This window comes from Equus przewalskii, chromosome 23, assembly GCF_037783145.1.
Source record: "Equus przewalskii isolate Varuska chromosome 23, EquPr2, whole genome shotgun sequence".
Taxonomy (NCBI): domain Eukaryota; kingdom Metazoa; phylum Chordata; class Mammalia; order Perissodactyla; family Equidae; genus Equus; species Equus przewalskii.
In genome coordinates, this window is record NC_091853.1 from 2,851,143 (window position 1) to 2,872,371 (window position 21,229).

The following is a 21,229-nucleotide window of genomic DNA, read 5'->3' on the forward strand; positions in this document are numbered from 1 at the left end:
CAGGTATTAAACTTTAAATAAGTGTGAATAGTTATTAAGGCTGAAAATTAATCTGCCCTCAGTTGGCCCACTGTGGTTTGTACAGAGGCACAGACAATGCATGCTATGGCCTCAGTGTCGGCGTCCTTGTGGCAGAGTGTGTTTTCAAATGATGCTGCTGAATCCACAATGAAGCACACACTGATCACGTGAACCCCAGAGAATGTCTGCAAGAAGGTCACTAGCGTTTTTAGGCAGTGATAAAAATGGAGTTCTACATTCTCAGCACAGCCTGTGAGACGGCGAGGTTTCACTTCCATCACAACACACATGCAAGGGCACTGGGCACAGGAGTGGGGAGGGTTTGCCTTGCTTGGGGTAAACTTCCCCACATCCCAGAAGGCTGGGGAGCGCAGGCTTGGACAGGAAGTTCGCAAGATGCTGAGAACTAGAGTCTGGGTCACAAGGCCTCAAAGTCAGATGCAAAGGTTTCAAGCAGGCATCTGAAGAGGTGGCGGTGGATGCAGGACTTTCCAAGGGATCAAAAACAGTGACCCAGGACCGCGGGCATTTGACCTCTCTCCCTCTTTTCTCATATTGTATGTAAGTACGAGCTGGCTGGAACCCTATACAGCATTTGTGTTAAAAAAGCATCTGCATGTATATGTGTACATATTTGCTTCCTTATGCATAGAGAATCTCCGGAAAGACACGTAAGAAACAGGTAATAATAGTTGCTTCTGGGAAAGGGAACTGGTAGCTGGGAGGTTTACTTTCCATTATATCCTATTGTGATTTTGCATGTTATATCATATGATTATTTATCTATTCAACAAATTTTGTGATAATTTAACATTGCACCCATGGGAAGAATGTACTGGAAGTTGACTGGAACCCAGAGTTGGCGCCAAGCACTGAGAGCCCGACATTCTAAAGAAAGCAGCCAACACTGGGGGACAGACACCTTCCTCAGGCTCACCAGTCTGGCCCTGCTACCCCCTAACCTAATGCCAGCATGTGTCTCCCCCAGGTTGATAGGAGGGAGAGAGAGTGAGGGTCATCGGGAGCGCAGGCCAGAGGTGATCCGTCCCTTTGGTGGTTGGAACCTGGCTGGCCGGCCAGCCTTCTGGGGCTGGCTCTACAGCCCAGGTGGTCTCAGTCCCCACCTCGACTCTGCTCCTCTCCTCTGCTGCCAGCCTCAATGTGTGCAGCACACAGTCTGTGACCACCTCTCCTCTGGAAGGCAGACACTGTGTCCTGTTCGTCATTTAACCCCAGCCCCCAGCACAGTTCGTGGCCCATAGTGGGGCTAGGTATACTGTCTGTTGAATGAATGGACAAGTGAATAAATGAATGAATAAACGACATTAAGCTCTTTACTGTCCAAAGTTCCTAGAGAAGAGAGAGATGTTTCACTTGAAGCTGACAAATTTCCTGACACTATCCAGTGTTTGTAGATGGGGCCTCACAGCCTGTACAACTCCTTTGCACAAATTAGGAAAACACTCTTCTGGGCAAATGCAGCCCCATCGGCCACAGCTTGATGGCAGAGGAGCTCTGGGAGGAGGTAAATGTGCCTTCCTCTGGCAAGACAGCTGGATTGCTGAGCTCAGGTTAGATTTTAAGCCCTACCCATCCGTGGGCTGGGCACCTCTGTGCAGGGCCCAAACCACACAATCTTGTGTGGCTACAGAATTGCTTCCCTTTCCTCCTCTTCTCTGTTTTGCCACCTCGTTCCTCCATTCTCCTTCTCCACCCCGGCTGTGTACTTCCCCACATCTCTTCCCCATCTCCTCCACCCAGGGGGTCCCTCCCTGGTTCTCTCTACTTCATCTCTGTTACTTGATTCACTTCTCAGTCTCTCTTCAAGAGTGACTTTCTCTTCCATGTTTCCTGGCTGTTACCTTCTCTTTTTTCAACACATACTATATGCTAGACACATTTTCTCATTCTGCTCTTGTGGCACCATATTGAGGAAGTTTGCTTACCCCATTTAACAGAAAACGAACTGAAGCTCAGGCAGTTTATATAATTTGACTGAGGTCACACGAGTCTTAAGGAACAAAGTCAGCAATTTAACCCAAATCTAGGTGACTTCAAAATTTAAGTTCTGACTTCTGCTTCTGGCGAAGATTGAGTAACAGAGACTGGATTTCATCCTCCTGTCTGAAACAGCGACAAAAAAGAGAAAAAAATATGTCAAACAACAGTTTCAAGACACTGAATATCAGGTAATGAAGGACCATGATCCTGGGAAACGGGAAAGAAATTAATGAGCCCTGCAATTACCATCACTTCCTGCCTTGAGATGGTTTCCAGACTGTGACACAGGGAGGGGAAACTGAGGCAGAGCCCAGTGATTTCCTGGAGTTGAGGAGACAGACTGAGTCCGGGGAGATCAAAGCAGCCAGAGTGCAGAGGATAAAATACCAGAGAGGAGAAAGCTGCACAGAAAGAGAATCCTGGAGATCTGCAGAGGGAGGATGCTGATCAGGACCCTGGACACGGGGAAGGAACCTTCTGCAAGGCTTAGAGGGAACAGAGTCTGGTCCTAACACAGGACCAGGAGTTGTGCCTGAATTGTGATTTGTCAGCCAGACTGGGTGGAGCCCTCAGGAAAGTCTTGTCTCAGGAGCGGGGAATATCAGCACTAGCTTGAGCACTGCTCTGGACTCGACTGACAAATCATAAAAGCAAGACCCCCCCAAAATCAAACTGTTTCCAAGTAACTGCATCCCAGAACAAAGCTCAAGAAGATTTATAGTAATACACGAATATCTAGCACCCAACAGTATATAATTCACAACGTGTGGTGTCCAACGAAAGATTACTAGGCAGGCCAAGAGGCAGGAAAACACGACCCAGATTGAGGAGAATAATCAATCAACTGAAGTTGACTGGCCCGCTCCAGAGCCAACACAGATGTTCAAATTAGCAGAGAAGGACATGAAAACATGTAGTAAATACTCAGTAGATTTAGCTACTATTATTATTCAATTTCATCCTCCAAAAACGTTGCCTCAAAGAGGGCATTCTCATTCACACTAAGAGAAAGCAAAGCTGAGGCTCAGAGTGGTGGAGAGGCAAAACCAAGTTCCCAGAGGGAGCTACCCACAGATCAGGGGCTATGATGAGTTCCTTCACTTATATATTGCCTGGGAGCAGACCCACAAGATACAGCCCTGCACCCCACCCCACCTCAGCCTCCCTTCTGGTAGTCAAAGTCTCTCCTCTTAGCCTGGGCTGAACACAGAAGGATAAGCAGTGCACCAGCTGCTCCAGTCCCCAGAAGTCATTGGAGCTACCAGGGAACCTCTGGCTTCTTCAGGTCAGGCTGTGCTGTGCTAAGGCAGCTTCTGGAACCAGCGGCCTGCATCCATCCAGCCCCAGCTGGACACTGATTTTCCCTGGGGTAGGATGAATGCGAAATTTGATTGAAGCTCTTATCCCAAAATGAGGTAGGCTGGGAGGGCCTACTAGTTTTAGTACCTCTTGATTTAACATAAATTTGCAGTAAAATCCAGGGGCTGGGGCAATTTGGCAACTCAGCATTGTTTCTGCATCACTTACCTATGAGCTTTGGTTAAAGGATCTTCACATGTGCTGGCAGTGCAAGCATCCAGGGAGTTAGGCAGCAGGAGCCATCCAGAGCTAGATGCTATCATCAGCCTGGAGGGGAAAAATACAACTAACCAAACAAGCAAATGAACAAAAGAGAGAGAGTATTTAGCTTAAAATACTGATTTGTACAATTTGTAGAAAGCAGTGAGAATCAATTAATATAACCAATTACAATCAAACCCATCACTGAAGGCATTGTGCATATGGAAATACATTAAATGATTAGTTTTAATTTATTTTGACTATGTGTTTCTTTAGGAGCATCAGGTATACTGGTAAAAATTCACACCACTAGCCCCTGTTGGGCCACTGGAAAACCATCCAGTATGGGTTACACCTTGGCCTTGAACATGTTACTCCTGTTACTATATCCTGTTACCATGATTATCTCAAAAAGAACACCCCTCTTGCAGCTTGTGGCCCACTAAAACCATCAGGCCTTTCTCTTATGTTATGTCTGCTTTTTATAAGGAGTTTGCTTCCTTATTCAGTAGACATTTTCCTCTCCATTTTTAGAAGATAATATTGCCTTCTATTCAAATCTTCACAAACAACGCTACTCAACTTATCCTCTGGAAAAGTGATGAGCGCACTAAAAGCCCATCATCTAAATCGTTGATGAAGATCTTCGATGCCTGAGTCAAGCTCTGTGGGCAGTCCTTAACGTTACCTGCTTTTGTTGATGGCTTCAAACCAACTGGATACCCTCTAACACAGTCTCCCCAATAATTCCAAACTAATGTGTCATTAGATTTTGGGGGGGAGGGGAGGATGCACGAGCATGGAGTTATTCTTAGATTTCTATATAGCTCCCATTGTTTGCAGATTTTTATAAATAATATTTTATATATATGCATATTTCTATTTTTTTAATGTACCTGAAGGCTATTATGAGTAATAAATCACAAGTCCATTTAAGATTATTGCTAATTTCATATGAGATTTTGATCATTGTGCATTTTCTCAATAAATAGATATCCTAGAGTACATTAGCTACATTTGCTAGAAATCCTGAGCAAGAGTGTATATGCCCAAAGTTTTTCATTATGATTTTGTTTATAATATCCCCAAACTTGGAAATAATCTGGCTATAGGTTGTTAAGTAAATTATAGTACATAATACAATGGTATATCCTTCAACTATTAAAAATGGTTATATTTATATTTATTTACATGAAAAAATGTCTAAAACATTTCCAAGTGATGAAATATTGTTTTTTGTTTTACTTCTTTAATGTTTGTAGATTTTTTTAGAAATATGAGATATAGTTTTTCAAAAGTAAAGGAACTATTTTGGAGGGTTCCTACATATTAAAATGTTCAGTATAACTTGGATAAACCACATCTTCCTAGTTTGGCTATAAGAAAAACTTAATAAAATCCCAATTTTCATTGTATATCTGTTTCTTGCCCTTTATATAACCCATCACTCAGTCATGGAAATACATTATTTTGGCATAATTTGCTGATTATGACCTACTTTGTGCGGCTTTCTTGCAGCTGACATACTCATCCATTCAGCCTTTCATATGTGGAATTCAGACACGTGTACTCTGCTAACAGGAGGATGTTTCAAACTCTCAGATGGGAGCGGTGCCTGCCAGCCACTTCATTCAGTTCCAACAGCAGCATTTTTGGCTCTGCAATTGTTTTGGTTGTCAATTATTTGAATTTTTTGTTATTTTATAAAAAATAGAACATTAGAGACTTCTACTTAAACCTGAGTGTTTGAACACAACTTTTCATCTCTGTTTCCTCCTAAAACCCAACTAAAATAACACTGAAAAAAAAAGGTATAAACAAACAAAGAAAAAGAAAAAGGAACAGAAGATGACAACAGTTTAGAGATATCAATAAACTTTTGGAAGAGGGACAATGAAGCAATGAGTGGTTTCTGACTTAGCAGAAGAGAGAATTTACCAAAAGAGCATACTTATTCTACTGACAGAATTAAGGAATTCAAGACAACAGGTAGTTGTAAAGGCTTAAACGTGGGATGGAACGCTCAACTAGGATATTGGTTGAAAGTCTATATAAAGAGCAGTCAGACGCCCAGGTTTCCTCCTTCGGTCTAAGTAGCTGTGTGGCATCCCTCCCTGACCCCAACAGCAAGGAAGTCGTTGCTGCCCAGGGATAGAAGCAGAGCATCTCTGAACTTAGGGACACCTAGCACTGCTAAAGGTAGGGGGAAGGCACCAAATTGAAAACAGAGGGATTAACTGAAAGTCATCCGACTGAATGGTAGGCACCCCCATATTCTTTGCTTGAGTCCCAGAATGCTACCACCTAGACATATATCTTGGACCTACCCACCACTCTCAGAAGAAGTTGAGAAGATTCCCCTCTGGGGAAACTGACCATCCCAAGAAAAAAGACCTACGGATACTGACATTTGGGGGTCTCCCAATGAACAGTAGTTTCTTATGGTTAGCACATTAGTTAACAATTCTGCCTGTGCACATAGAACTTTCAATCAGATTTTCAGTGTCTCATTGTTAAATATGAATTGACTACCAGATATTCGAGGAAATCCTATAACTCTAAAGACAAAAAAACAAAATAAGCAAAAAAAAAGAGATCTTAGAAGAAAGAAAGACAATTCAGGGAGCATAAGTAAATTTCAAAATAAGTATAAATAACATGTTCAGACATATAAAAATATTTTGCATCTATTAAATATGAATATGATGTCATGGAAAAAGAATGTTTAGAAAATGAGAAATAAAATAATAAAACCCAAAATTAAAAGCCCAATGGAAGAGTTGGAAGACCAACTTGAGAAAATATTACAGAGTGTGGAAGAAAAGAGACAAACAAATAGAAAATAGAAGAAAAAAGACAAGAATTTAGATTAATCTGTGAGGTACAAAAAGATTCCAAAAAGATGAAGAAAGAATAAAGGAGAGGAATTATCAATAAAATAATAAAAGAAAACTTCCCATACAATAGGGGGAAAGAGAAGATTTGAAAAATTTTCAGGGAGAAAAAATAAGAAAGATTCGAAGGATCAGGAATTGTATTTCTCAAAAGCGATGCTGAACGCTAGAAGGCTTTGCAACAATGCCTCAAAATTCTGAGAGAACATTATTTCCAACCTGGATTTTTATTCCCAGCTAAATATTTAATTAAGTTAGAGGGTAGAATTAAGACTGGTTATGGTCTCAAAAAATAAAATAAAAAGTATTTCTTGTGTACACTTCCTCTGGAAGCTACTGGTGAATTTGTTCCAAAAGAATGAGGAGATAAGCCAAGCAAGAGGAAAATGTGGGCTCGTGCAAGGAGAGGACACAGCACAGGAGCGGAGCGAGGGGCTTCTCGGGCTGCTGGAAAGGGAAGCCCCAGGATGGTGGGCTTCAAGAGCAAGCGGTGCGGGGCGGACGGATGGCGAGGACCCTGGAGGGAGAGATTCAAGAATAGGAAGAAACATAAAACTGATCAACTTACTGATGTTGACCATACTGAGAAGACTATTGTATTCCTCTTAGAAAGTTTGGGGATGAATTAGTAACAATTACCTGGAAAACTAAGCAAACATAAACCAAGATAGTACCTGGGAAAAAATGTAGTACCTGACAGTAAATAAACTCAAAGTTGACTCAGTGGTTCAACTGTGACATGTGTCTACCTAGCAATAAAATGTCAATTCTGATTTTTATGTTGGTTAGTATAATTCTGAACATTGATTTAATTAAAATAATAGTGACATAGCTCTACTGGTAGACAGAAAACGAGGAAAGATGTATATGGTGGCTGGGGACGGGGGAGAGTGGCAAGGAAATTCAATCCTCCTCTTCTATCATTTGAAGGAAATAATGTCTAAAATAAAAAAAATTGGGGGCCAGCCCATGGCGGAGCAGTTAAATTCCTGTGCTCCACTTCAAGGGCCCAGGTTTTCTCCAGTTTGGATCCTGGGAGCAGACATGGCACCACTCATCAGGCCATGCTGGGGTGGCATCCCACATGGCACAACCAGAAGGACCTACAACTAGAATATACAACTATGTACCGGGGCACTTTGGGGAGAAGAAGAAGAAGAAGAAAAAAAAGAAGATTGGCAACAGATGTTAGCTCAGGGCCAATCTTTACAGAAAATAAAATAGAAAAATTGGAAAAAATTAACAGTTTAAACATATTTAGAAATGTAGGAGTAAAAAAACCAGAAGACATAGCTAAAAGATTTTTATATGGTTGGCACTGGGAGCAAGCATTGGAATGGGGAGAGATGGGGCATATGGGTATATTTTTTAAATTCTAAAACTTATAGTACTATTGAGTATATATGTACACACGTTTTACTTTGACATACATAAAAAGTTTTTTAATGACTGGAGAACAGAGAAGGAAAGTGCTTTTATTAATGATAGAAGTCAAAGTTCTCATTAATTTAACAGACTTGAGACAAAGATGAAAATCATTGTGCTGAAGGGGTTAGTCTTTAGCCTAAAACAGATGTTCATTGAACTTAATGTAGTCAACATAAAAAAACCCCACAATTCAATGTGTTAAATTATGAAGGAAAAAACCCCATCAAAATAAAATGCTTAAAATAGATCATTAAAGATTCTGTCTAAAAGGCAGGGTGAAATTATGGTCTTTAGGAGATTTTTAATACTCTGAAAATGAAACTCTCATTATACACATAAATCCATTTATTCTCTCTTATATGTCTACTTTCCACGCAGATTTTTCAGAATACATTATGTGGGGGTGGGGTAAAAGCATATGTTAAAGTCTAAGTAGCTTGTTTAAAATAACCAGATCATCCTAATTTTCCTCTTCGATGAGAGACACTTCATTTTCTCTTTCCAAGTTCTCAAGGACACATTCCATCAAAGCCCTATTCTGGTGCATTTTTACTGTATAGAGGCCCTTGCAATTATTAGTTACTTTGGGTTTGTACAGCAGAAGACTCTCCTTTTGGTTAGGAGGGCATGTTGTATGCTTTCAGCCTGGAAGAAACTATCTTTCTCCAAACTTTCAGATTCTCCTTCACATCTGAGATCATGGCCAGGTAGTGGACTACTGGGCTATCGCCAACTCCAGATTATGTTCAGATCATTCCCTCTCTCTCTGCCCCAGCACCCTCACCATCAACACTGTGGATAGGCTATTCTTTTCTTTTTATAAATGTATGAGAGCGAATGTCCGATGTGTCAAGTGTCTTGTAAAAGAAAACATGCTCTGTGAATTTACAAACTATTGATTTCCAACAAACCAAGCTTTCCCTTCTGATTTGTCTTGGTCCCACCAGTAGGCAGGTTTCAGCTCAGTTGGAAGGCCGCTCGCTCATGGCATTCATTGTGTGCCATAGAAGTGGACTAAGCTTGTCTTGTGTTCAGGCTCTAAAAACACGCCAGTTAAGAGGTGCGGTGGGGAGAAAGGCAGCAGGGAGTGCACTTGCTGAGATGACGTGGGCCACCAGAAGATGCAAGGGGGAGGAGAAGGAAATGTGGCGAGTAATTCGGCTATTTTTTCCTGAGTTCCTTTTTAGCCAGAATTGCGCTCGCGCAGCTTTTTAGGAGCCTTTCACAGCGAGTCAGGGAGAGATTCATCGTCCTCCCTACGGTGTGAAGGAACACCTGCCGAAGCTGGGTCTCCTCTCCCTCTCTATCACATCAGGAGGTGAGAGCTGGCAGGCTTCTCAGGATCGGCCGAGATCTCCAAAAAGCTGCCAGAAGTGTTTGTCTGCATCTTGTGAACTTTGAGATGTCTTCACCCTGAGCGCAGAGATCCAGGTCGTTTCCCTAAGGGGTCCTCCCTCTCTCTCTCCGGGAGGGGAAGTCCTCAAGAACGGAGAAACGTCACATACAACTTGGCACTTGACACAATGCCCAACAAGCGTCTTGTGCTTGGTGGCCACCCAATGTACACGTGGTAAAGGAAGAACTGAAGATGCCAGGAGAGACGTCTTCTCCTTTGACTGTTTGAAAGCGATTATTGTTCAGGATATGCATTTCTTTTAAGAATACGAAAATAGTGATCATTCTTGTTCACAACCAACAAAAATAAAATCCAAGAAGTGATTTTTACAGTTTTTAAACAAGCAAAACTGTACCCAATAATAAATTTTCTTCCCAACTGAGGCTAGCTGGAGAATATTTTAAGCCAAAATTAAAATTCCAGAGACATTTCTGAAGGGCAATAAATATCATTAGGCCAATAGCTCTCTTTTAGGCTCTGGGTTCTGTTATCTCTATAGGATGATTCTACTTTCCTAAACAAGAAATCAAGACACATACAGGCTATTCCTCTGCTTGGAATGCCAGGGGCCACCCCCTGATGCACCCAGTGAACTCCTATTCATCCTTTAAAACCCAACCAAGGAGTCACCTCTTCTGGGATGTGTCCCCTGCTACTGTCCCACCTCCAGACTAAATAAAGTTCTATGCTCCCTTGGGGTTGAAATGTCTTTTGATTGTTACACATGAATCACCAAATTATAATTCATTGTTTACTTTGTAATATCCTTGAGAGTAGGATTATTTCATATTTACCTCTAGATCCCCTTGACCTAACTGGCATATCATAAAGTTGTCAGTAAATGTTTGTTGAATTAAATTGGATGGTAATAGAGAATGTTTTCTTACTTGTGAATTTAATTATATGAAGCCTTACAATGATATAAAATGACTTCATATTTCATTATTTATTTAACAAATAGCATTTATTAAAAAGATTAAAATTACATGAAATCAGAGTGTCCCGGAACATCCTAGATATATGGCCATATGGCTTCAAAGTCGCATAATACCAGCAGCTTGGATTTGTCTAATTTGACAAAGTGAGGTGCTCATTGGCATTTGAAAGAAATGTCAGACAAAACCATGGGGGTTGGGGGGGGGGTTGTTTAAATTAATTTCAGTTGCCAAAGGGAAGTGATTCACTTCCAAGTGATTTGTTTTGACTCTGATATTATTTTCCTAGCACCAATCTGGTCTTATATCTTCTAGTAATTGGTTTAATACCTTTGGGTGTTATTTGGCCCTTTTTTGCATATGCATTGAATAACACTTTTAAAATATAAGAAAACACTTGTTATAAGTACTTGCAAATTAAAGAACTGGATTCTCCTAGTGTTTAAATTAGGTTCTCAGAGAAATTAGGAGGACTATTAGTACAGAATTACTTCAAAAGCAGTGAAAATTATAGGGGTTAAACCAATTTGAATTACGAAAGAGTAGAGGATAATGGTGGGAGTTTAATCTTTCTCTGCTGGAGAAGTAAAACCTGCATTATGAAAGCATTTCTTTAATTCATTTGATCTTTCCACAAACTTATACTGAGGCTCACCAAAAACCCTGCAGTGGCTGTGGCACACGGTAGGACCCTCCCCAAAAAGCGCTGGAAAGGATGTCCCAGCAGTTTGAAAAATTAAATGTCCTTCTTTAAGAACTCAACTGAACGCCCTAACTTACTTTGGTTGTTGAGGCATAAAACAAGCTATAATAGGGGTCTTTGAAGGACGGACAACATAAAGCTTAACTCAATCCCAGCCGAAGGGGATTAACTCCAGGATTCTATCCCTAACTACATATCACTGCAGACAGAACTTAATCTACAAAAAAGCCCAGGTGTTAACGAGATTTGTGTGTGTGGCATTCAAACCTGAGTTATTATTTTATTTGTTTTGTAATGAGCTGTACCCTTTAGTATGAGAAAAATAGGTAATTAAATGCCGAGAATCTGGCTCCTTCTGGGCTTCATCCTTTGTTTTCAAGAACCTCAGAAGCAGATAATTGACAGTGGTGTTCCTCTGAACCAAGAAGCTATTGCATAAAAACACTCATTTTGTACCTATTATGTCTTCAAGGCACTAAGGATGCCAAAAAGTATAAACTATGGTCTCTGTCCTCACTAGGCTTATAGACTTTCAAAGGTGGAGTGTGTGTCTAAGAAGATAAATAACACAGGAGGGACATGCAAAATGCTAACTACAATAGAATTTATAAGTTCAAGAATGGATAGTCTAGTTGGGAAATGGAGGAAGGAAAACTTGACAAAGGCCTTGAAAGAGGGAAATTTAGGAGACAAGTGGAAGAACGGGAGGGCACAGCATAGGGAACAGCAGGGAGGAGGGAATTTGAGTGGTGTTGGAGAAGGATGAACAGACCAGTTTTGCTATGTTAGGTTAACATAGAACAGAGTTTACAAACTGGATCCTGATGCCCAATTTGGGGCTGTAGTATTTGTATTATTTAGACAATTTAGTTTGAATGTTGAAAAACTGGTAGAATTCACATCAGAATCTGGATTCCTAATATGCTCTTAAAAATTGGAAAGTCGAGCAGCTATGGACCTGCATTCCTGGAAGGCAAGAGTCACTTCAAGCACAACCACTGCTATGCCCTTTAGGCCAGGGTGGGCTGGTGTAAAGCATCCAGTTGGATGCAGTTCCCACCTGGCCCATTTTCTTGTTTACTCCCTCTGTCTCGAGCCACCCGTATTTAATTAGTCAGCTTTTGCGAGGTTACGCTGTAGTAACAAACATTCCCCCAAATCTCAGCAGCTCACAACTGCCAAGTCTTGTTTCTCGCCCTGATCACATATCAGCAATGTGCAATGTGTTAGCCCTTTGCTCAGACATGGCATATGTCACTTCCTCTGTGAGTACATTTGGCCAAACCATGTCACATGCCAATAGTTTGGGAAAATATAATCCTTTCAATGACTAATTGGGAACATAAATTACAATCTTCAACAGCATGTTAATTTATTCCTCTCCTGATGAGAAGACATTGTGGAGTAAGGTAGGAGTGAGAAGAGGGAGAATCAGAGGCCCTTGAGTGCCAGTACAAGGCTCCCTGACCGACAGCAAGGCTCCACATGCACATAAAACAAACAAGCGAATGCACACCCTGGGAAGGCCTGACTCTGGGGAACAGGGCTTTCACACGCACCCTCACAAGAAGCATGCAACTGAACGAGACAGAAGCTAATGGAGGAGGAGGAGGAAAGGGCTGGATCCCTTTGCTCCTGTCTTTATTTACAGCAAAGGACAGAACACTTTGTCACCTTGGAAACAGCCAACAAAGGCAGAGTGTAAAGCTCTAAGAAATCCCCGGCTGCTCTCTCAGAGGTGGCTGGGACTAAGCAGAGGGGTGGGGTGTCCTGCCTCTCAACTGCCCTGGGTCTTGGGTATTGTGTAGTCAAGCAGGTTGCTCCAGCTGGAAGAAAAAGCTGTTTGGCCTTTGATGGCCACAGCTGACTACATAATATGTCCCTCCTTGTCTTTTGTATTCAAAGATAACGCTGCTGACAGAGGAGAGTGTGGCCTCCGTGTCTGAACCCGTGACCTACACTGGGGACGGTACAGGCTTTCTGCTGTATAGCTATTCTTTACCAGTCTCATTGCACTCAATGGTTTTACAGCCGGTACCACTTTTACTCTGAATGAGCCATAATAGCCTGGTAGATTTTGCCATCATTCCCAAAGGTCATCTTGTGTCACTCCTTGTATATGTATAGTTACTAATCTTCACTTACCTTTTTATGCTAAGTTGCATTAACACTACACTAGTAAAATTCTCAAGACACTGGATGTGCTTCTTGCAAACACTGGAGGGAGACTCTAAATGAGCTAAAAGATTGGTCACACTTATTGCTGTGTCAGCTTAGAGACTTGGTGTGACCTCCAAAGCCATGTTGAGGCTACCCTGGCATTATCAAAAGGTCCTTGGCCTTTGAATAGGGTTTTGAGTTTCTTGGACTTTCTAGGTATTGTCAGTTAGGTAACAGCTGAAGCTAGCCTGGCACACGTTAGTCCCACCTGCAGTATGTACACCGCCCCCCTACCCCCAACCCAGCACTTGCCAGCCTGCAGCCATTCCTACATAACGAGTCACAAATTGTAGCAAGTCTTATTTGCATTTGCTGGAGAAAGCATCTAATTTTGTTCTAGAGTAAACATTACTGAGCTCAAAACTTTATAATAAATTCCAGTCCTGAATATTAAAATATTTAAATGTCTCCACTTATAACATGGTTTAATAACAATGACAATGGATTGAAGGAAAATGAGCTTTGGTTTCAGCTCAGCTGCTTACGTGACCAGAGACAAGTCATCTGTTCATTTGTGGAAAGAGTAGACTAGAATAGATAAGAGACAGGAAACATATCACTAATGTGCCGTAACGCCTAACTCCTTTGCCATGGCAGACACGAAGAATCAGTCATGGCCCTGATTCCTACTGATCCTAGAATGATCCTCAGGATTCTTTTCAGTATAGAATTCCAGGCAGCTGCTACCAGTCATTGGAATTGGCATTCAAGTTGAAATCTATGAACGTGTCTAGGTCTATATAATCTATACTATATGCAGACAACAAGTGAGAGTGTTTGTCAACTGTTCTATGTTGCACAAATTTAAGATGTCATTATTGTTATTACTATTACTGTAGCTATTCTTTCAGAAAACTGTGCAGACTGTGTTCAGAAAAATTCTGTGCTGATGGTGCTTTGTATCTTGCCAACATACCTACAGTTGTTATTCTAACAGCACACACTAAATGCTCCTGGCATTTTTCAAGTGAGCATATACTATGAAAGCAGTTTCAAAATACAGAGCAAGGATCGCCTTGGCTGCCTGGGAAGCTGTCAGGGAGACACACTGACTTGGACTGGAAGCATGGCTTCACCTTTTAATGTGTGAACCTTGGGCTGTCACTCAACCTCTCTGAGCCTCAGTTTCCTCATCTATGAAGTGGGCTCTATAACTTTCTCTAGGGTTGTTGAAAAATTTAAAGGAGTTAACAGTCATAAAATAAAAATCAGGGCCAGCCACAGTGGCCTGGTGGTTAAGTTCTGTGTGTTCCACATCCACGGCCTGAGTTCAGTTCCCAGGCACGCACCTACACTACTCATCTGTCAATGGCCATGCTATGGAGACAGCTCACATGCAAAAAGAGGAGGATTGGCAGCAGATGTTAGCTCAGGGCAACTCTTCCTGAATGGGAAAAGAAAAAAAAGCAAAAAACATGACTCATAAGCTGTGATCTATAAATGTCAGTTTCTGAGGCTGAAAAACAGGTTAGGACTTTTGACTTTATTTCTTTTAAAGATTGGCGCCTGAGCTAACATCTGTTGCCAATCTTCTTCTTTTTCTTCTTCTTCTCCCCAAAGCCCCCCAGTACATAGTTGTATATTCTAGTTGTGGGTCCTTCTAGTTGTGGCATGTGGGATGCCACCTCAGCACGGCCTGATGAGCAGTACTAGGTCCGTGCCCAGGATCTCAACTGGCGAAACCCTGGGCCACCAAAGTGGAGCATTCAAACTTATCCACTCGGCCACAGGCCTGGCCCCCTTGACTTACTTTCTATCTTAGTAAAAGGTCGATAAACCTTAAGCATCAGAAAGAACATGTTTTTAGTGCAAGAGATAGGCGCCTGCACTTGGATCACCATCTTCCTTTACAACAAAGGTAAGAGCTGGAGACAAGCCCTCTCTTAGCGAGGTTTGCCTCCTTTACCAAATGAGGTGTTGCAACTTCTTTTTACTTAAAGCAATTTAAACATTTCAAGGGAGCCATAACTCAAAAGCTGCTAATGCTGTGTGGATGACATTCAATAAGGGAAAAATGCTATGACTCAAAATAATGTACTCCTAACTCTTGCTAAGATTTGAAATTGTCAAATTATGCATGTACAGTGCTTGATCGTGTAGATGAGATTTACACAAATCCCTGTGGGAATGCATATGTGACACTTTTCAGAGTAATCTGTGTCAGAGTTCTGAGCACCTCAAATAGAAAGCTTCTAATGCTCAAGATCTGGATACTTCTGCTATTTCCACCCCAAAGATTAGAAAGTCTTTTGAAACTGTAACCTTAGCAGTTTTCTTCTGCCTCCGCCATATTCCTCATCCTTCTACCTCCCCTTTGCAACGTTATTATCAGTACATACTTTTCCTTGCATTTGGAGTGCAAAGTCATTTAATTACACTGGAAGGAAATTTTAAGGGTATGAGTATATAAAGCAGGTTGAAATTACTAATATATAACTTAGTTAAAAATCCATTTAGAGTAGCTTGATTCACAAATCTTGCTTTTGTGATGGCCCATTTTGGTAGCAAAATTTATCTTCTCCGAAAGCAATGATCTGCTGTGGATCAACGACTTCAGAAGAGCTCCAGGCTGTGAGTATGCAGAGTTGCCTAGGACAGAGGGAAGACATTCTGGAGCATTTTCTGGCACAAATGTGTTTTTAAAAATGCAAATGAATATAATTAACCCCTGAATCCTAAACCAGCGGTAGGCAATCTTTTTATGTAAGAACCAATATAAAAGCATAAAATAAAAAGTTTACAACCCCCACTCTCGTTTTTTTTTCCAAAATGAAAATGGCTTTGTTTTTTTTCTCTCCTCATAAAAATGGTATAAACTCAGGAAAAAATTAGGGCTGCTGTGTAGTCAATAAATATGAATTTCTAGACCCAGTAAGGAAGGAGCAAAGCGGGGAACTCTTGCTGTCTTTTTATGAAATTAGATCAAAATGCAAGGTCAGAAGCATCCACCCACAAGCCACAAAGTGCTCACCACTTTTCTAAAAGTCTAAAGTTTTTTCCTTTAATTGTTGTCTTTTCTAAATTATTGTTATGGGCAAATAACATGACCGCATACCTGAAACTCACAGAAGAACCGCTTTAAAAATGACCGTAACTGAATTTAGCATGGAGACTAGTTTAAAAATAAATGTAAATGTGTGTGTATACACATACACGTATACACACATATACATGCATATACACACATATATACACATTTAGATAGATGTGTGTGTTGTGTATATATGTATATAAGAAGCCCTCCACTTCTGAAAGCTGGAATACTTCTAAAATAATTTTTATGTATGGGGAAGCAACTATCTCCAATTAGTCCCTTCTACTTATAGAAACTTGTGGAAGCAGGAGTGGTGAGAAAGAAAAAAAGGAAACAGAAATTTTAAATCATCACCACTCTGTTGCTAAAATGTGAGACTCAGAATGGATGGTTTTTGTTTTATCAGAGCACCTACGTGTGTCTTTGGATACGTAAAGGTGGGCCAGAGTGGAGTCTAGGGGTGTAGAGTGAAGTTACTTGAAACACAGGATAAAGAGAGGAAACAGGAAAAAGGGTTAACTTCTACCGCGGGGCCCACGGATTGTTTAGGTTGTTGTGAAGAAGAGAAGAGATCCTGGCAGTGGGGTAAAAGTGAGATCCAGAGGTCAGGGAGAGCAGGGTTCAGTGCCAGAAGTCACCAGGTGACCATAAGCTTCCAGGAATTTGCAATATTATATTGAGGGAAGTAGAAGGACAGGCATTGGAGTTAGCACAAAATATGAGTTAGGAGTCTTAAGGCAATTATACTGAAATCTCAAAGGACCAGATCCCCTCTGCTGACAGATGCACCCATTTATATTTGTTTAAGCATTGAATCGAGTCTGGAGAATATGCACCAAACTATTCCCAGTCATAACCACCACTCCCTCCTAGAGATTCTAATTCATTAGGTTTGGAATTTAGGTTTATTTAAAAACTCACTCAGGAGCCAGCCCTGATGGCCTAGTGGTTAAAGTTGATGCTCACCACTTTGGCAGCACAGGTTCATTTCGTTGTCGCAGAACCACACCACTCATGTGTCAGTAGCCATAGTGTGGCAGGGGCTCACATAGAAGAACCAGAACGACTTACACCTAGGACGTACAAACATGCACTGGGGCTTTGGGGCAGGGGAAAAAAAGAGGTAGATTGGCAACAGGCATTAGTCAGGGCAAAACTTTCCCTGCAAAAAAAGACAAAAAAACTTATTCGGGGAAGTTATTAAACGTAGATGAGAGAAATAAAAGACCTAAATATATATAGGTGTATAATCCATTCATGAACCAGAATATTGAGTTTTGTAAAGATGTCAAATTTCCCAAAAGTAACCTTGAGATTCAATGCAACCTCAATCAAAATTCCAATACTTTTTTTTTTTTTTAAGATTTTATTTTTCCATTTTCTCCCCAAAGCCCCCTGGTACATAGTTGTATATTTTTAGTTGTGGGTCCTTCTAGTTGTGGCATGTGGGACGCTGCCTTAGCGTGGCATGACGAGCGGTGCCATGTCAGTGCCTAGGATCCGAACCAGTGAAAGCCTGGGCTGCCCAAGCAGAGCACTCGAACTTAGCCACTCGGCCACGCGGCCGGCCCCAGCAACACACTTTTTTTTTTTTTCAGGAAATTAGCAATCTGGTTCTAAAATTTATATGGAAATGCAAAGGGTCAAGAACAGCCAAGGCAGTTAAAGGAAAAAGAAGAAAGTCAGAGGACTTTTATGCTATTGGATATCATGACCTATTATAAAGCTAAATAAATAGAATACTGTAATATGGCACAGACAGCGACAAATAGATGAATGGAACGCAATAAAGAGTCCAGACACAAGGCTGCACAACTGATTTATGACACGTAACTTATGACAAAGGTGTCACTGCAAAGCGATGGAGAAAGGTTGGAGTTTTCCATAAATAGTGCTGGGTCAGTTGGTACCCATCCATCCGGGGAAAAAAGGGAATGTTGACCCCTACCTCACGTCACACACAAAAAGTCAATTCCAGATAGATGTTTGACGTAAACGTGAAAGATAAAAAAATAAAGCTTCTGGAAGATAACACTGGAAAATATATTTGTGACATGACAGGACCCCTCCCCCAAAATAACAAGAGCCAACCAGCCTAAGGTGACCAACCTGTCTGGAGTCCCTGGGACTCTCCTTGTTTTAGCATTGACAGCCCATGTCCTAGGAAATCCTTTAGGAAACTGGGATTATTGGTCACCCTAACTTACCCATAAAGGAAAAGATTACAAAGTGGACTACACTAAAACTAAGAACTTCTGTCCATCAAAAGACGTTATTGAGAGAGTGAAAAGGCAAACCACAGGATGGGAGGAGATATTTACAATACATCTAGCCAACAAAAGTTTCACAGATAATGCACTCCTACGAATCAATAAGACAATGCAATAGTAAAATGAGTGACAGTCCTGAAAAGGCATTTCAAAAAATAACCAACAAACATATTAAAAGTTACTCAACCTTGTCAGGAGGGAGATGCAAATTAAAACTACAATGAGAAGCTATTATATGCTCTCTAGGAGCCCAAACACTGATCTGTCAGACTATAAGGAGGATCCAGATGGACCAGAATAGATAGGATCAAGATTCTCCTTTACTCACATTAAGGAGGAGTTCCCAAAGAGTTAACAATAGAATCATTTTATAGTAATCATAGAACATTATTTTTGATCAGTTTATACAAGTATGCATAATTGTTTAGAAAATTATACAGAGTTTCTGCCACAATGAGAGTTTGATTATTCTCACTTAATCCATTTGGCTGTCTTCCTCAAGTCCTGAAACAAAACTCAACGTAGGGGTTTTTAGAGAGAGATCCCTGCACACGATGGGTTCTCCAACTCTACGGGGTCAGGATTCTTGTGCCTGCAGTGACCACACTGAGCGTGCAGTTCCCCTCGCAGAATGACGTCCAAGCAAGCTCTGTTCCTGCGTGGCACACACTCCTGACCTAGCACGGAGTCCGGTCTGGTGGAGACAGAATGGGGACTGCCAGAGACAGTGGGCAAGGCGGGAGCCCAAGAGCATGCTCTTTTAGAGAAGGGCGAAATGCTATTTTTTAATAGTGATTAAAACGTATTTAGTGAAGTGATGAATAGTGAAATAGTGAAGAATGAATTGAGAATCCAATTGGTGAAAGAGATAATAATGGGAGAGGGGTCATGGTCAGATTTTACCAAATGACTGCCCTCAGCCTGGCATGCTGCTGTGTGGGTTAAAGAAACGTGGCAGTTCCCAGGAAAGGGCGAAAGGGAAGAAGGGAGCTGAGTTTCTGAGAAAGATTTGGCTTCAGGGAAAGCTTCCATGATTAAAAAACAAAAACAAAAACATTACTTTATAATTTTTTTTTTTTAAGAATTTCAAACACACACTATGGGGTATGATACTCTAGCCAAATTCCAGGTCCAGCTTCCAGGCAAGTGTGTCTGTTGAACCCACGAGCTGGCAGCTCCAGGAATCTGTTTGTATTCGTGACTACGCATGTTAGGGAGAGGCATTTGAGAAGGTCTGGGGTAGATACCTCAAAAGAGAAAGGAAAGGGAGTTAAGAACGGTGGCTATTCCCCAGCCAGACCTTAAGGTACTAGGTGGCACTTGGGACACAAGCAGAGATGCTTCTGGGCCAGGTGACAGATTTCAACAGAGTGTGGAGTGAGATGCCCTCTCTCTATGTCAGCTGAACACCCAGCATGGCGAGATCACAGGGGTCCAGAAGCTGGTGCGCTCAGGGGCTTGTGACTGTGACAGCCCTAGGAGGCCACGTTCTTCTGGCTGGCAGGGTGGTTCCGTACAGAGAAGAACATGACAGGACAACTTCGAATGGGGTGTGTTGCTGCCCTGCAGTGATGGGGCTTGGTGCTGTGAATAGGAAGTCTGGAATTACGGATGAGAATTTGACCTCCTTTGTACCCATAGGCCAGTAGGTTCTTGAGATATCTGGAGTGTATGATGCCATCATGGTTTACATGGCTTATTTTTTTTTTTAACAGAAAAAAGAGGATTCAATTATAATAAATAAGAAGATCCTTACTTATTTCACATTGTTAGGAAATGTGATATTCCAAGTAAGTCGATTCTCCAAATGATTGAAACAGTCCTTTAAATTGATAACATTTTAATCTCTCTGATGGAAAGCCTGCCAAAATACACTGTGCACTTTGCTTCTTTCTTAAACAGAGAAAGAACATGAATGTAACCATTCTTTGGTGTCCCCAAGTCATCATGAGCACTGACCACCTTTTGTACCATAGTATGATGAGGCCCTCAGGATCTCCTGACATAGGTACGGCTGAACTCTCCGGAAATATTCTGGCTAGACTGCCATGGTTTCTGAATTTTTGTATCCACTTTTGGTAGATTTCCTCTCTTTCACCGTACTAGGCTGTCAATAGACGCTTCTTGCTTCTCTCAGGGAGACAGATTCTAGGAATCTACTTTACCCCCATTATCCTTTTAATTTGATATGTAGTCTGTTTTGGATTTAGAAGTCACATGACTCATGAATATTCCGCCTAAAAAAAAGCGAAAAAAAAAAAAGGGAGCTCTAACTTTTGATAGAGGGTCAGAAAGTTTTGCCTAGGAATGAAGTACAAGTCTTTAAAATAGCTATTTTGTCTATCTGGAGACATTTTAAATTAACTTTCGGTTTTGGCTGTGTTCCTCCAAATTGAAGTTACTGGATGAGGGACGTCGAAAGAAGCGGTTTTTAGTGTACATATAATTGAGGTCCTGGGGCAAGGGGAAGAGATGATCACAGCCCTCCATCTCACCCCGATCAACATCATCCTATTCATTTTATGGAAATTGTAGTTAATATTCTGAATTAATTAGATTGTACAATCAGTTTCAAAAGCATAATGCAGTGGTGATAAAATTTAATAGTGCATAAAACTTATGGAAATTTAAAATTTTAGGACCTAGATGAAATTCAGACATGAATTTTGTATGAAGAAATGAAACAAAATAGTTTTATTAGAGTCATTTGCTTTATTATGAGAGCATCCACAGTATCATTTAAACTCTATAGCATTCATCACATGCA

The 21,229-nt window shown here is 41.2% G+C and overlaps 2 long non-coding RNA genes across 4 annotated transcripts in view; one reads left to right on the plus strand and one right to left on the minus strand.

The window, feature by feature from the left end:
* The first annotated feature begins 371 nt into the window (after positions 1-371).
* Positions 372-6,194, plus strand: LOC139078968 (uncharacterized). The gene is made up of 2 exons (XR_011532191.1): positions 372-582; positions 5,101-6,194. It is a non-coding gene; the product is annotated as an uncharacterized lncRNA (long non-coding RNA).
* Positions 1,336-21,229, minus strand: part of LOC103551555 (uncharacterized) — a 30,405-nt gene continuing 10,511 nt past the window's right edge. The window contains exons 1-3 of one of the 3 annotated variants that reach the window (XR_545026.2): positions 5,081-5,214; positions 3,550-3,667; positions 1,336-2,145 (exon numbers count right to left, since the gene is read on the minus strand). This is a non-coding gene — a long non-coding RNA (uncharacterized lncRNA). Of the gene's footprint in view, positions 2,146-3,549; positions 3,668-5,080; positions 5,241-21,229 lie in introns of those variants that run through there. The other 2 variants (XR_011532190.1, XR_545025.2) reach the window with 2 other exon arrangements.